At 42.1% G+C, this 15,000-nt stretch overlaps 1 pseudogene; it reads right to left on the bottom strand.

Moving 5' to 3' along the window:
* Positions 1-5,701: 5,701 nt before the first annotated feature.
* LOC119558868 overlaps positions 5,702-15,000 on the bottom strand; it is a 9,463-nt pseudogene continuing 164 nt past the window's right edge.

The following is a 15,000-nucleotide window of genomic DNA, read 5'->3' as shown; positions in this document are numbered from 1 at the left end:
TGTTTCAGTGATATATGGGTAAATTCTACCATTTATTCTTATGTATATGGCATTTCTATGCCATATTTATACAATCCATTCATATCTTAATGTATATTTATTATATTATACATTATTATGCCTTATAGGTATTATACCTATAAGCCATATCCATACGATTCATTCACTAGTGCCGCCCCTCACTAGGTTTATAATTGTTATATCATTGATATACAATTTATTTCTATATATATGGCATTTATATGCCATATCCATACAATGCATTCACATTTCAATGTATATTTACTTGTTATACATTATTATGCCTTATAGGTATTATACCTATAAGCCATATCCATACGATTCACTTATATAAATATATGTATATTTTTCTATACATAATTTTTTTTTACTTTTGTATGGTTTTCTATGCATATCCATAGTTTATATGGATATGCTTGGCGTTCTATATAGTATTGACAAATTCATATGCATAACATAAGTTTTGACCAATACGAGGAGGGGCCCGCCAACGACCACCTCCCTATAGTAGTTTTTTACCCCACGCACTATTGCGTGCCTGTTTACAGTACTAGTGCCAGCTATCACTAGGTTTATATATCGTGTTTCAGTGATATATGGGTAAATTCTACCATTTATTCTTATGTATATGGCATTTCTATGCCATATTTATACAATCCATTCATATCTTAATGTATATTTATTATATTATACATTATTATGCCTTATAGGTATTATACCTATAAGCCATATCCATACGATTCATTCACTAGTGCCGCCCCTCACTAGGTTTATAATTGTTATATCATTGATATACAATTTATTTCTATATATATGGCATTTATATGCCATATCCATACAATGCATTCACATTTCAATGTATATTTACTTGTTATACATTATTATGCCTTATAGGTATTATACCTATAAGCCATATCCATACGATTCACTTATATAAATATATGTATATTTTTCTATACATAATTTTTTTTTACTTTTGTATGGATTTCTATGCATATCCATAGTTTATATGGATATGCTTGGCGTTCTATATAGTATTGACAAATTCATATGCATAACATAAGTTTTGACCAATACGAGGAGGGGCCCGCCAACGACCACCTCCCTATAGTAGTTTTTTACCCCACGCACTATTGCGTGCCTGTTTACAGTACTAGTGCCAGCTATCACTAGGTTTATATATCGTGTTTCAGTGATATATGGGTAAATTCTACCATTTATTCTTATGTATATGGCATTTCTATGCCATATTTATACAATCCATTCATATCTTAATGTATATTTATTATATTATACATTATTATGCCTTATAGGTATTATACCTATAAGCCATATCCATACGATTCATTCACTAGTGCCGCCCCTCACTAGGTTTATAATTGTTATATCATTGATATACAATTTATTTCTATATATATGGCATTTATATGCCATATCCATACAATGCATTCACATTTCAATGTATATTTACTTGTTATACATTATTATGCCTTATAGGTATTATACCTATAAGCCATATCCATACGATTCACTTATATAAATATATGTATATTTTTCTATACATAATTTTTTTTTACTTTTGTATGGTTTTCTATGCATATCCATAGTTTATATGGATATGCTTGGCGTTCTATATAGTATTGACAAATTCATATGCATAACATAAGTTTTGACCAATACGAGGAGGGGCCCGCCAACGACCACCTCCCTATAGTAGTTTTTTACCCCACGCACTATTGCGTGCCTGTTTACAGTACTAGTGCCAGCTATCACTAGGTTTATATATCGTGTTTCAGTGATATATGGGTAAATTCTACCATTTATTCTTATGTATATGGCATTTCTATGCCATATTTATACAATCCATTCATATCTTAATGTATATTTATTATATTATACATTATTATGCCTTATAGGTATTATACCTATAAGCCATATCCATACGATTCATTCACTAGTGCCGCCCCTCACTAGGTTTTATAATTGTTATATCATTGATATACAATTATTTCTATATATATGGCATTTATATGCCATATCCATACAATGCATTCACATTTCAATGTATATTTACTTGTTATACATTATTATGCCTTATAGGTATTATACCTATAAGCCATATCCATACGATTCACTTATATAAATATATGTATATTTTTTCTATACATAATTTTTTTTTACTTTTGTATGGATTTTCTATGCATATCCATAGTTTATATGGATATGCTTGGCGTTCTATATAGTATTGACAAATTCATATGCATAACATAAGTTTTGACCAATACGAGGAGGGGCCCGCCAACGACCACCTCCCTATAGTAGTTTTTTACCCCACGCACTATTGCGTGCCTGTTTACAGTACTAGTGCCAGCTATCACTAGGTTTATATATCGTGTTTCAGTGATATATGGGTAAATTTCTACCATTTATTCTTATGTATATGGCATTTCTATGCCATATTTATACAATCCATTCATATCTTAATGTATATTTATTATATTATACATTATTATGCCTTATAGGTATTATACCTATAAGCCATATCCATACGATTCATTCACTAGTGCCGCCCCTCACTAGGTTTATAATTGTTATATCATTGATATACAATTTATTTCTATATATATGGCATTTATATGCCATATCCATACAATGCATTCACATTTCAATGTATATTTACTTGTTATACATTATTATGCCTTATAGGTATTATACCTATAAGCCATATCCATACGATTCACTTATATAAATATATGTATATTTTTCTATACATAATTTTTTTTTACTTTTGTATGGTTTCTATGCATATCCATAGTTTATATGGATATGCTTGGCGTTCTATATAGTATTGACAAATTCATATGCATAACATAAGTTTTGACCAATACGAGGAGGGGCCCGCCAACGACCACCTCCCTATAGTAGTTTTTTACCCCACGCACTATTGCGTGCCTGTTTACAGTACTAGTGCCAGCTATCACTAGGTTTATATATCGTGTTTCAGTGATATATGGGTAAATTCTACCATTTATTCTTATGTATATGGCATTTCTATGCCATATTTATACAATCCATTCATATCTTAATGTATATTTATTATATTATACATTATTATGCCTTATAGGTATTATACCTATAAGCCATATCCATACGATTCATTCACTAGTGCCGCCCCTCACTAGGTTTATAATTGTTATATCATTGATATACAATTTATTTCTATATATATGGCATTTATATGCCATATCCATACAATGCATTCACATTTCAATGTATATTTACTTGTTATACATTATTATGCCTTATAGGTATTATACCTATAAGCCATATCCATACGATTCACTTATATAAATATATGTATATTTTTCTATACATAATTTTTTTTTACTTTTGTATGGTTTTCTATGCATATCCATAGTTTATATGGATATGCTTGGCGTTCTATATAGTATTGACAAATTCATATGCATAACATAAGTTTTGACCAATACGAGGAGGGGCCCGCCAACGACCACCTCCCTATAGTAGTTTTTTACCCCACGCACTATTGCGTGCCTGTTTACAGTACTAGTGCCAGCTATCACTAGGTTTATATATCGTGTTTCAGTGATATATGGGTAAATTCTACCATTTATTCTTATGTATATGGCATTTCTATGCCATATTTATACAATCCATTCATATCTTAATGTATATTTATTATATTATACATTATTATGCCTTATAGGTATTATACCTATAAGCCATATCCATACGATTCATTCACTAGTGCCGCCCCTCACTAGGTTTATAATTGTTATATCATTGATATACAATTTATTTCTATATATATGGCATTTATATGCCATATCCATACAATGCATTCACATTTCAATGTATATTTACTTGTTATACATTATTATGCCTTATAGGTATTATACCTATAAGCCATATCCATACGATTCACTTATATAAATATATGTATATTTTTCTATACATAATTTTTTTTTACTTTTGTATGGATTTCTATGCATATCCATAGTTTATATGGATATGCTTGGCGTTCTATATAGTATTGACAAATTCATATGCATAACATAAGTTTTGACCAATACGAGGAGGGGCCCGCCAACGACCACCTCCCTATAGTAGTTTTTTACCCCACGCACTATTGCGTGCATGTTTACAGTACTAGTGCCAGCTATCATTAGGTTTATATATCGTGTTTCAGTGATATATGGGTAAATTCTACCATTTATTCTTATGTATGTATATGGCATTTCTATGCCATATTTATATAATTCATTCATATCTTAATTTATATTTATTATATTATACATTATTATGCCTTATAGGTATTATACCTATAAGCCATATCCATACGATTCATATACTAGTGCAGCCCCTCACTAGGTTTATATATCTCATTTTAATTATATATTGGTAAATTCTATTATTTATTCTTGTGTATATGGCACTTATATGCCGCCATATCTATAAAAATGCATTTATATTTCAATGTATATTTTCTATATTATACATTATTATGCCTTAAAAAGTTATTATACCTACCATAAGGCGATATCCATACGATTCATTTATATAAAAGATATATGTATAATTTTCTATACATAATTTTTTTTTATGAATATATGGGTTTCCTAAGCATATCCATATAATACATTTAGTTTTATATGGATTAGATTGGTCTTCTTTATTGTATTGCCAAACTCATATTGATAAAATAAGTTTTGAACAATAAGAGGATCAGCCGCCAACCAACCAACCACTGCTACCATTGGAGGAACATATACTTACTTTTTATATGTCCTCTTACTTGAATGGTCCTCTCTTTACTTGAAATTTCATTACCATAGGAATCTATTTATACATGGAATATGATTTCCACTACTTTTTCGCGTCACTAATAATTAATATGACGATACAGACTTGCTACCATAACATAAGTCTTGAACAATAATAGGAGCAGCCGCCAACCAACCACCAACCAACCAACCACTGCTACCATTGATAGTAATTTTATATGTCCTCTTTAGTTGAATTTCAATACCATAGGAATATTTATACATGGAATATGTTTTGCCACTACTTTTTCGCGTCACTAATAATATGACGATACAGTCTTGCTACCATAACATAAGTTTTGAACAATAAGAGGAGCAGACACACCAACCAACCAACCGCGCTGCTACCATTATATATACTTATATTTATATAAGTCCTCTTTACTTGAATGGCCTCTTTACTTGAATTTCAATACCATAGGAATATTTATTTATACATGGAATATGTTTTGCCACTACTTTTTCGCGTCACTAATAATATGACGATATAGACTTGCTACCATAACATAAGTTTTGAACAATAAGAGGAGCAGACACCAACCAACCAACCGCTGCTACCATTGAATGAACCATATATACAAACTTTTATATATGTCCTCTTTACTTGAATTTTAATACCATAGGAATATTTATACATGGAATATGTTTGCCACTTTATCATCGCGTCACTAATAAGATGACGATACATTTTGTTTGTTCAATATTTACTTATATATTGATGTTTCCAATTTAGGTCTTTTATATTTCTTCTTCCCTACCTTACACACCACAAACAAAGTGGCGTGCGATGCTGCAAGCAAGCATAATGATTATGCCCGCTTGCAACATCTTTATTATCGAATCATCAAGCAAAGGATAAGCTTCAGTGGATCGCAGTATGGCAGCTGCTCAACCACTTACAACACCTTGCCTGTTACAAAAGTCGTTTACAATTGATTCTAGGCTTTGTCATTGTATTAAATAATGCTTTTATATGTAACTAGCGCGGCATCAGGTGATCAAAGATCCTCCCAATTTACTATGTTACAAATTACATTGGCATCACATCCATTGTCGTTTATAAAGTAAATTATAAACTTTAAATGGTTTAGAAGCCATACAATGCAAATTGCCCCTTATTTATCATTGCAGTCCAGCACGGATACGACCTTAGAGGCGTTCAGGCATAATCCAACGGACGTAGCGTCATACCACTGTTCGCTCGAACAAGTATTGTGCCATTGGTCCGTACCTGCGGTTCCTCTCGTACTACGCAGGAATGCTGTCGCAACAACGTTTTGTCATTAGTAGGGTAAAACTAACCTGTCTCACGACGGTCTAAACCCAGCTCACGTTCCCTTGCATGGGTGAACAATCCAACGCTTGGTGAATTTTGCTTCACAATGATAGGAAGAGCCGACATCGAAGGATCAAAAAGCGACGTCGCTATGAACGCTTGGCCGCCACAAGCCAGTTATCCCTATGGTAACTTTTCTGACACCTCTTGTTAAAAACTCTTTAAACCAAAAGGATCGATAGGCCGAGCTTTTGCTGTCCCTGTGTGTACTGAACACCGAGATCAAGTCAGCATTTGCCCTTTTGCTCTATGTGTGGTTTCTGTCCGCACTGAGCTGGCCTTGGGACACCTCCGTTATTATTTGAGAGATGTACCGCCCCAGTCAAACTCCCTACCTGGCAATGTCCTTGAATTGGATCATACCTGAGTAATTGGAGTTATACCAAATTTTCAAATCAAAAATACATAAATGCACCGTTTTATTAAAGAATTTGTTTGCGATTATATAACAAACTCGTGATACTTTGATCAAGAAGCTTGCATCAAAACCCAATACCATAAGATATAATAAATATATCCGTATAATGGCTAGGAAATGATACACGTTCCATTTAATCAAGTAAGTAAGGAAACAATAAGAGTAGTGGTATTTCATTGGCGATACCAAACCGAAGTCTAATATCTCCCACTTATTCTACACCTCTTATGTCTCCTTACACTGCCAGATTAGAGTCAAGCTCAAAAGGGTCTTCTTTCCCCGCTAATTATTCCAAGCCCGTTCCCTTGGCTGTGGTTTCGCTAGATAGTAGATAGGGACAGTGGGAATCGGATCCCTCCGCTTTTATTTAACGTGGCATGTTCCGCAATGAAGGGATTACAACCACGGCATTCTAATATACCCACAAGTGAGTACATAATGCACGGGTCTAGATTAAGCGCCAAACCAACGCCCCGGACTAGAAGCTATAGCTATATACATAGCAACCACCCCAGTAGCAATTCGAGTGCTTACTTGTCGGGCAAGCACTCCCCCTTGCGTAGGGGCGAGATCTATCTAAAATCTCTACCGTTCTGTGGGTCACGGCACCCGAGTTGTATAACGCAACATCCACGTCGAGCCCGAGGACTCTACCCGCGATATAGGTGTCAACCACAGCCACCACGATACTCCCACAAGGGGGCCAACCTCAATGAGCAGCCTTGGAGCTGCTCAACCCGTGGTACCGAAATTACAGGCTCGGTGAGCCTCACCCCTTCAGCTCCGACAAGCTCGGATGGGGCAACCATTTGCCATATTAGTCGCCTCCTACGACAAGCTATGACAGGCTGTGGCAGAATTCTTCGCCGCTACCACACGGCAAGGGTTTTGGACTAAAAGTCCCTCCTCCTGCGGAACGCTTCGTCAGCAAACGTGTTGAGTCGTCGAGTCCTGTCCTCATCCTCCAGAATCCTTCCAAACGTCCAGTTTTCACCATCTCGCTGCACTCCAAGTCCATCAAGGTCGCGCAAATCTGCATAGAGGGGGCAGTCACACAAGACGTGCTGCCAATCCTCAACTGGATCGCCACATGAGCATGCGGCAGAGTCCGAGAGCGCTCTATTATGCAGAAATGCGTTTAACGATCCGTGTCCAGTGATCAGGAATCCGGTGCGCATCGGAAATCCGAAGTGTGGATTCCGAAATGCCAGAGTGACATCTGGGATGAACTTGTAGGTCACCCGTCCAGATGCATCTACGTCATCCCATCTGTCCTGCCATCTGTGCAGTAAGCACTGCTCCATACGCACCATCTTCTCTTCCCAGCTCAGACTCGTGAGGTCTTCGCCATACAGCAGATCGTATTCCTCCAGCGGGTATCCACGCTTTAGTTTGTATTTAACTGCCATTTGCATGGCAGCTAAATCAAACGGGGGAACGCCAGCAAGAACCTGCAGTGCCGCAGTGGACACTGTTCGGCATACCGGAAGGCTTCCCATAAGGATTAGCCTCTGGCAAGCAAGGAGTCGCCTCTTGGCCACAACTTGCTGCGTCGTAGTGACATACCATACCGAGGCACCAAATAGCGCACAGGGCACCATGAGTCCGGCATAGATGGTCCGCCTGGCTCGAGGACTGAAACCCCAGTCTACTCGAAGCACACGCGCCAATGCTGCAACGACTCCAGCCATACGCTGTCGAAGGTTCCCGACGTGCTCGAGGAATCTCAAGCCTTCGCTGACTGTGATGCCAAGGTACCGGCAGCTGCTTACATACGGCAAGTTTGCTCCAGCAAATTTTACCGCAGGGGGGCGACTTGGTACACGCGAAGGGCCACGCGTAAAGTGTTCGCTTCCTTTAAGCAGCATAATTACCGTCTTACTGGTGGAAACGGCAACGCCGACTTCCATCCCCCACGTTTCAACGATGGACATTAGTTGCGCTCCTTTTGTCTCCAGCGCGAGTCGGGAGTTTCCCTCGACGAGAAGCAGCAAATCATCCGCATACGCACTCAGTGTGCAGTACGACTCAAGGCGCCGGATCAGTACATCCATCAGCAGATCCCAAATGAATGGGCCGCTGATTGACCCCTGCGGACAGCCTCTAGTTACGGGGACATCAACTTCCTCGTAACTGCTTCGGATGACTGCTCTTCTGCCTGAGAAGAAGCTCTGCCACAAGCCCATCTCTCGGCATCCCAACTCCGCCAGTCGGCGCAGTGCAGCACTCCATTCCACATTGTCGAAGGCTCCCTTGAAGTCCACGAAAATGCCGAGCACGTATTTCGCCGGGCTGGCGTGAATACTGCTCTTCACGTGCATCCAAGCATCCTCCACACAACGTCCTTGGCGAAAACCGAACTGCCACCTGCAGCCTTCCGGAAGAACTTCTCTCACACGATCTACCATGATGGCCTCCAGCACCTTTCCGAAAACCGGAAGCAGGCAAATGCCGCGGTACGACGATGGCTCACACCTGTCCTTGTCGGGTCCCTTGAGCAGAGCTACCACACGAGGGCATTTCCACTCAGCAGGGAAGTACCCCGACCGGATGCAGCTGGAATACATCGCCGTAAGATGCTGAGGTATGGCGCGCCACACAGCCTTGCAAATCGTACCGTTGATGCCGTCCATGCCAGGCGAGCGTTTGCTCTTCAACCTAGCGACACAAGCACCAACCTCAGAAACTTCCAGGGGCGGTGGGAATTCCTCCGCTGAGGCAATCGGTGCATCGGACTCCGCAACTGGGAAAAAGTTGCGGAGGAGCACACGCGCACAGTCACTCCAGTTGGTGACTAGCTCGCCATTTACGCGAAGGCACCCAATCTCCGTCCGTTTCTTGCGACCTCGGCACATCTTGTAGACGCGCCCCCAGGGATCGTGTGAATTTTCTCCCACGAAGCGTCTCCAGCTGTCCTCCTTCGTCCTCAGGATGAGCTTCTTGTAGGCGGCCGAGGTAAGTCTCAGCTCGCGCACAATAAGCTCGGCCACGTCGTCATGGCGACGACGTCTGGCATCCTGAAGTCGGCGCCTAAGTCTCCTGACTTCGCGGCGCATCGCACTAAGGTCAGCGGTCCACCAACCTGGTCTCGATCTCGGCGATCCTGCAGTCCTCCTACCCAGAACAAGGTCGCACACTTCGTGGACGATCCTGCGAAGGGTAGAGGCTTGTTGGTCCAGCGGCGATTCTGAGAAGTCTTCCGGAAGTTCGGTTGCCCTACTCACCATTTCCTGCTCGAACAACCGCCAACGTGCATTGGAGAAGTTCCAGGACGGCACCGGAGCTAGGCTCTCAACGGCTGTATCGGTCGTTGGGTTGGCCACAACAGTAACGATGTTGTGGTCACTCAACTCCCAATCGTCCACTCTCCACTCGTATGTGGCTAGCATAGATCCTGCAGCGTTGGCGATCGTCACGTCGATGTCGCTCCGTCCGTTGCTGGACTCGAACGTGTACACCGAACTTGGCTGGTTTAGAACCACGGCTTCCTTCTCCACAATCCACTGAGACAGCAGCTCACCCCGATTATAGTTTGCAAGTCCCTCAGCGTGAGGAGGGAGCTTGCTAAACCACATGGGGGATGCTGCGTTCGCATCAAGGCCAAGGATTGCGGGGGTTCTGCTGGCCAGCAGCAGGACCGCATCCAAGTACGCGAGGTACGGTGGTAAATCGGCATCAAACTGACAATATGCGGAGCATAGAAAGATTAAGCCAAATCTTCCTTTTATGCTCACACATACGCCGTACTCCGTGGTGAGGGGCTCCACTTGCATGCAGGTGACATCCTGGTGATTAACTAGGATGGCCGCCTTTCCTCCTCGATCGGTAAAACTCCTTATACCGTCAGGCAGCTCATCCATCCTCCCGTCGTTCACATATGGCTCCTGGACCAGTGCGAACAGGCTCTTGCTCTCTCGCAATCGGACTCCGAGCTCGATGGTAGCAGCTCGTCCTTTGCCACAATTTGCTTGGATGAAGCTATACATTTTTAATGTCTAGCATTCACCCGCGCCAGCACCGCCGCATACACAGGGCACCCGGGGGACAGCATATGGTGCGCCGATGGGTAGCCCTTGAAGCGGCAATTCCGGCAGTCCACCGGATTGGTGCAGCCTCGCGCATTGTGGCCAGTCTGTCCGCACTGTCGGCAGACCTTGTCGCTCTCCTTCATCCTGCAACTGGCCACCTTGTGGTCGAAACCGACGCACCTATGGCACGCATAAGTGCGCACCAAGGCCCGGCAGTTATATGCAAACCACCCTATGTAGGCTTTTCCTCCGTCCAGGACATCAAGTGCCGTCGCGTCGACCTCTAGCGTCACGTTGACCGTGGCGCCATTAGCCTGCGACCAGGGCTTTTCGAGCCGCACCGTCCTCTTGAATTGTGCCAGGTCCATCTTGTCCTCGAAGTTGTTTTTATACAACTCCGTCATGAAGTCCTCGGGCGTGTGCGCAGTGTCGACGTTGCTCACTACAACCTTTGGCTTAAGTTCCGGGGTCTGCTTAATTTCAAGTCCGGCCTCGCCGAACTTCTTGTTAGCCATCACGCGCTTAAGCTCACTGGACGACGGGGTACGTATAACCGCACCGCCACGCGCCAATCCCCTGACTTCATGGAGTCGGACTCCTAGTGCAGGAGCGATTTCTTTCCGCACCTTCTCCGCCAGCTGCTTGCCCGAGATGGTCGGGTCTGGGCTGTGCACGACTGCCGACCAGGTCTCCCGCGGCTTTCGCGGCATCGGGATCGGCGTGGCAGAAGGCACTGGCAAGCTGGGGTACGCAACTGCATACGACGGCTGGTTAGCAACAGCGACTGGTCGCTGAGCTGGCGGCGGTGGCGTCTTCTTGCACTGCTTGTAGCGATCATCGAGGATGGCATTCCTAATAAGCAGCGACGAGATCAAGCCGTCGTACCTCGTTGCGACTTTCATAATCTCCGTCTGGAGTTTTGCAGACACTATATTCACAATGAGCCCTAGCAGCTCATCCCTGATCGCAGTCGACTCTTCTGCGACGCGGCACGATCCTTGCTTCACGATCTCCATGGAGCAGTGCGACGAGCGAACAACGGGAGGGGGAGAGGGGACTACGACCTCAACTCCAACGGCGACTTTTGCTGCAGCGGCTGATGTCGAGGCTTCAGCGGCGTCGGCAGCGGCAGCAGCAGCGGCAGCGGCAGCAGCAGTAGCAGCTGCAGCTACTACAGCAGCAGTGGGGGCGGCGGCAGCGGGAGCGGGCGGCGGCGGCATCTCCAGAGAAGAGAGCGTCTCCTCTACAAGGGGCTCTGGCCCGCCTCCAACTCCATCCACGGCAACAATCTTTGCCTGCGAGGCGTCCCTTGCGGCAGCACCTCGTCCACGCTTCCCCTTCGGGCGGCCTTTTCGTCCAACATTGACGCTACCTCGACTGCTGGCAGATTCGCTGCCCGAGCATCCGCCCTCCGTCTCCATCGGAGATGGAGCCATCGCCCACCTACCCTCTAAACTTTTTCTCGAGCAAGCTCACTTACCCGATAAGAAAGCTTAGGCGGTACACGCACAGCTGACGCGCGAGAGGAATCACGCGAGAGGGAACACCTGACGCCAAACGCTCTCGCGAAAGCTCTCTCACGAAAGCGCTCTCTCGAAAGCGCTCTCCAAGCACACGCGGCGCGCGCACGTGTGGAATTTTCCACAAAGGAAAACTCCGATTACTCCGCTCACCGCTGACTTTTCCTAAATGTTTTTACACCACCGTACTCCTTTCGCAAAGGCACGAATTTTGACGCAAATTTTAACTTTGTACACCACGTACTTTCCGAGATATGACCGACTGATTGGGACCACGAAAAAACACACGTCCGTCGTTAATCCATTCATGCGCGTCACTAATTAGATGACGAGGCATTTGGCTACCTTAAGAGAGTCATAGTTACTCCCGCCGTTGACCCGCGCTTACTTGAATTTCTTCACTTTGACATTCAGAGCACTGGGCAGAAATCACATTGTGTCAACACCCGCTAGGGCCATCACAATGCTTTGTTTTAATTAGACAGTCGGATTCCCCAAGTCCGTGCCAGTTCTGAATTGATTGTTAATTGATAATCGTTATAATTAATAAGAACTAATTGGTTTAACCCAATTAGTATTCTTAAAAATTTTAGCAAGAAAGTTCCACAATTGGCTACGTAACTAAACTATCCGGGGAACAAGTGACCAACATAAATGCCAGACACTCTATTTACCCAGAACGAGCACATAAACCATGTTATTGTTTCCCAATCAAGCCCGACTATCTCAATCTTCAGAGCCAATCCTTATCCCGAAGTTACGGATCTAATTTGCCGACTTCCCTTACCTACATTATTCTATCGACTAGAGACTCTTCACCTTGGAGACCAGCTGCGGATATTGGTACGGCCTGTTGAGAAGTTTGCGTGTCCCCACCATAAATTTTCAAGGTCCGAGGAGAAAATATCGACACAACAGTATATGTCATGCTCTTCTAGCCCATCTACCATATCTCTCTGCGAAAGACTTCCATGGTAGTACGGCTATAAAACAGAAAAGAAAACTCTTCCGATATCTCTCGACGGCTTCTTTATGGTCGTTCCTGTTGCCAGGATGAGCACGAGGCCCATATTTAATAACAAACGGATACTCAACAGGTTACGGAATTGGAACCGTATTCCCTTTCGTTCAAAATTATTCAAGTATATTAATTAGCTTGATTTATATAATATAATTATATTTGTATGGCATTTGTGTTTTACTTGAAAATTTTCGGCTTTCGCCTTGAACTTAGGACCGACTAACTCGTGATCAACCACTGTTCACACGAAACCCTTCTCCACTTCAGTCCTCCAAGGTCTCATTCGATTATTTGCTACTACCACCAAGATCTGTACCAATGGCAGCTCCATGCAGGCTTACGCCAAACACTTCTACGCATACCATTGTACCTTCCTACTCACTAAAGTTTCAAAATTTATATCACAAGTAATATAAATCATCTACTTTAGCGGTAATGTATAGGTATACAACTTAAGCGCCATCCATTTTAAGGGCTAGTTGCTTCGGCAGGTGAGTTGTTACACACTCCTTAGCGGATTTCGACTTCCATGATCACCGTCCTGCTGTTTTAAGCAACCAACGCCTTTCATGGTATCTGCATGAGTTGTTAATTTGGGCACCGTAACATTACGTTTGGTTCATCCCACAGCGCCAGTTCTGCTTACCAAAAGTGGCCCACTGGGCACATTATATCATAACCTTGAACTTCATATCAAGAAAGTTAAGGTTCTTACCCATTTAAAGTTTGAGAATAGGTTAAGATCGTTTCGACCCTAAGGCCTCTAATCATTCGCTTTACCAGATAAGATTATTTTATATAACATTAAAATGCACCAGCTATCCTGAGGGAAACTTCGGAAGGAACCAGCTACTAGATGGTTCGATTGGTCTTTCGCCCCTATACTCAATTCTGACAATCGATTTGCACGTCAGAACTGTTTCGGTCTTCCATCAGGGTTTCCCCTGACTTCAACCTGATCAAGTATAGTTCACCATCTTTCGGGTCACAGCATATATGCTCAAGGTACGTTCCAGTTAGAGGCATAAATAATATAAATATCATTATACATAACTATATAGAACGCCCCGGGATTGTGTTAATTAGCTATAAATAGTTAAAAAACTAATCCCATTATTAGTCAAGTTAATTACGCTATTAGGTTTATATCCCAATAACTTGCACATATGTTAGACTCCTTGGTCCGTGTTTCAAGACGGGTCCCGAAGGTATCCTGAATCTTTCGCATTGTTAATCATACAAGTGCATATAATAAACACAAAAATCAATGATAATTATGCCATTATATAATTCCGAAAAATTAACGCACTGTATTCATATAAATCTATCAGCACTTTATCAAATTAATAACATTTATTCTGTGTTAAAATGCAAGCAAATTAATTTGAATAAACTATAAGTTATATTTTATGATAAATTTTGTATGCTAATAGATTACAATGTCCTTATATGGAAAAAATGCACACTATTATCATAATATTGTTTAAATATTACAATTTTAATGATGAATTTTCCATAACGGATATTCAGGTTCATCGGGCTTAACCTCTAAGCAGTTTCACGTACTGTTTAACTCTCTATTCAGAGTTCTTTTCAACTTTCCCTCACGGTACTTGTTTACTATCGGTCTCATGGTTATATTTAGTTTTAGATGGAGTTTACCACCCACTTAGTGCTGCACTATCAAGCAACACGACTCTTTGGAAACATCATCTAGTAATCATTAACGTTATACGGGCCTGGCACCCTCTATGGGTAAATGGCCTCATTTAAGAAGGACTTAAATCGTTAATTTCTCATACTAGAATATTG

Source organism: Drosophila subpulchrella, unplaced genomic scaffold (genome assembly GCF_014743375.2).
Source record: "Drosophila subpulchrella strain 33 F10 #4 breed RU33 unplaced genomic scaffold, RU_Dsub_v1.1 Primary Assembly Seq146, whole genome shotgun sequence".
Classification (NCBI taxonomy): domain Eukaryota; kingdom Metazoa; phylum Arthropoda; class Insecta; order Diptera; family Drosophilidae; genus Drosophila; species Drosophila subpulchrella.
This window is presented reverse-complemented; position numbering and strand designations above follow the sequence as displayed.